Source organism: Schistocerca americana, chromosome 10, assembly GCF_021461395.2.
Source record: "Schistocerca americana isolate TAMUIC-IGC-003095 chromosome 10, iqSchAmer2.1, whole genome shotgun sequence".
NCBI lineage: Eukaryota > Metazoa > Arthropoda > Insecta > Orthoptera > Acrididae > Schistocerca > Schistocerca americana.
Window position 1 is genome coordinate 142616191 of NC_060128.1, and position 2992 is coordinate 142619182.

At 48.2% G+C, this 2992-nt stretch overlaps 1 non-coding gene across 1 annotated transcript; it reads left to right on the top strand.

Moving 5' to 3' along the window:
• Positions 1-2256: 2256 nt before the first annotated feature.
• Positions 2257-2331, top strand: Trnal-caa. The gene has a single exon. It is a non-coding gene; the product is annotated as a tRNA-Leu (tRNA).
• The last annotated feature ends 661 nt before the right edge of the window (positions 2332-2992 follow it).

Here is a 2992-nt window from a genome sequence, read left to right on the forward strand (position 1 = left end):
GGCGATGCTGGTGTGGGTGCTGGCGTTGCTGCCGGGGTCCGTCCTGGCGGTGTGGGCGGTGACGGTGCTGGCCGATATGGCGCCGCAGTGCGGGGCGGAGGAGGCCTTCAGCTGCTGGTGGCTGGGCGCCGAGGCGAGGGCGGCGGCGGGGGCGGCGGCGGAGGCGGAGGCGGCCTTCTGGGCGCTGACCGCGCTGTCGGCCGCCTGCCTGCTGGCGCTCGCCGAGCTGTGGGACACGACCGAGCAGCTGAGGGGTCTCTGCGAACCCGCGCCACTGCCGCTCACCACCAGGTCGGTCTCCATCCCGTCTGGGAGCACAGGCTACAGTACGAAACGATAGTCAAATATAAAAACTTCGGTTACACGATAAAGCACTCTAATCTAAAAGCCGTACATTCAACTAAATACATATGTATTACAATTACGAACAACTTAAATTGGAAGGAACACATAGAAACAATCCCCAGGCTGTGGCTAAGCCAAGTCTCCGCATATCCTCTCTTTGAGGAGTGCTAGTTCTGCAAGGTTCGCAGGAGAGCTTCTGTGAAGTTTGGAAGGTAGGAGACGAGATAATGGCGGAATTAAAGCTGTGAGGACGGGACGTGAGTCGTGCTTGCGTAGCTCAGTTGGGTACTCTCCCACCAGAGAAAGGGGGCCTAGGGCTAATAGTTGTTGAAATTAAATGCAAGGCTCTTCTTATACGGAGAACTATTCAGCTGTTTCAAGACTACCCAGACAGCGCGCTCCATATGGCCCTACGGATGTATACACCTACTAATATGGCAATGCCGATAAACCTGGGGGAAACCCACTACAAAGCCAACCACATCAGGATGTTTCTGCTCGAAGTTAGTTACCTCCGAGTGAAGCTGAGCGCACCACTACAGGACCTTACAACCGCCCAACTATACCGGATACTGAATACTGGAGGAAGAGTAAACCGCATGGAAACGAAATATCCCCTACGGGATTGGGCTCAAATCTGGAAGAACATCCACAACAAAGTGCTCGCAACAAATATCAAATGGTTCAAATGGCTCTGAGCACTATGCGACTTAACTTCTGAGGTCATCAGTCGCCTAGAGCTTAGAACTAATTAAACCTAACTAACCTAAGGACATCACACACATCCATGCCCAAGGCAGGATTCGAACCTGCGACCGTAGCTGTCGCTCAGTTCCAGACTGTAGCGCCCAGAACCGCACGGCCACTCCGGCCGGCAAATATCAAATCAATGTTGTATAAAGAAGTTAATGAGACCATACCTACGAAAGAAAAATTACACAGAATACGACTGTCGGCAACTGACAGATGTGGGGAGTGTGCCCTCATAGACAACTTACAACACGGATGTGTCTGCGGAGAAAATAAATTGGTCTGGGAATGGTGCAGAAAGAACCTTGTCTCTATCTGCAGGACAGCTAGACAGACAATCTCCATCACATCGGTGTTGCAACCTGAGGGCACTTACTATCCCATCACGAAGAAAAATATATGGACATGGCTGACAGGACATACTCTGCATTACGTAATTCAAGCCGAAGATGCGCCATCTTACCGGGGCTACAGAGTATATTTAGCCACACAAGCACAACTGCTGACGAAGGTTGACAAATACAGACAAAAGTTTGCGAACTATATACCAGATTTGAGAATAACGACACTATGAACGACAAAGACGATGAAAAAAACGAACAAGGAACGACGAAGTAGATGTATACACTGCGTCTGACCATTGATGGCAGTGGTTTTTTTTAATTTTTTATTTTTATTTCATTCTATTTTTCACGTCCATATACTACACATCACAACCAGTGTGTGGCGTCTGTCAATTGGGCACTCAGTGCTAAGACAAGACATCTGCTGACATAGGAGATCACATACAAACGGGGAAAAAGAAACGGGACCAAGCTTTGTGCTTGGGGTATACCATAATAGGCAACCCTCGAGAAGACGAGCGCTTAGTGCCCTAAATAAGCCGAGATATCTCACGCAAAGAATAGTGGAAACAAACAATTTAAAAAAACCTTTTTTCTATATCAAAAAGGTTTTTAAAAAACAAAAAAGAGAAAAAAAACAACAAAACAAGATGAAAATAAAAGTTTTGCAGCAAAAAGTCATCAACAGGAATAAACGTTTCCATAAAAAAAAATAGTGCTAGTTCTGCAAGATTCGCAGGAGAGCTTCTGTGAAGTTTGGAAGGTAGGAGACGAGATAAAGGCGGAATTAAAGGTCTGAGGACGGGGCGTGAGTCGTGCTTGGGTAGCTCAGTTGGTAGAGCACTTGCCCGCAAAAGGCAAAGGTCCCGAGTTCGAGTCTCGGTCCGGCGCATAGTTTTAATCTGCCATGAAGTTTCATATCAGCGCACACTCCGCTATAGACTGCAAATTTCATTCTAGAAACAACCCCCAGGCTGTGGCTAAGCCATGTATCCGCATATCCTTTCTTCCAGGAGTGCTAGGTTTGCAAGGTTAGCAGGAGAGCTTCTGTGAAGTTTGGAAGGTAGGAGACAAGGTACTGGAGAAATTAAAGCTGTAAGGACGGGGCGTGGGTGGTGCTTGGGTTGCTCAGTTGGTAGAACACTTGCCTGCGAAAGGCAAAGGTCCCGAGTTCGAGTCTCGGTCCGGCACACAGTTTTAATCTGTCAGGAAGTTTCATATCAGTGCACACTCCGCTGTAGACTGAAAATTTCATTCTAGAAACAACCCCCAGGCTGTGGTTAAGCCATGTATCCACATATCCTTTCTTCCAGGAGTGCTAGGTTTGCAAGGTTAGACGGAGAGCTTCTGTGAAGTTTGGTAGGTAGGAGACGAGGTACTGGAGAAATTAAAGCTGTAAGGACGGGGCGTGAGTGGTGCTAGGGTTGCTCAGTTGGTAAAACACTTGCCTGCGAAAGGCAAAGGGCCCGAGTTCGAGTCTCGGTCCGGCACACAGTTTTAATCTGTCAGGAAGTTTCATATCAGCGCACACTCCGCTGTCGACTGAAAATTTC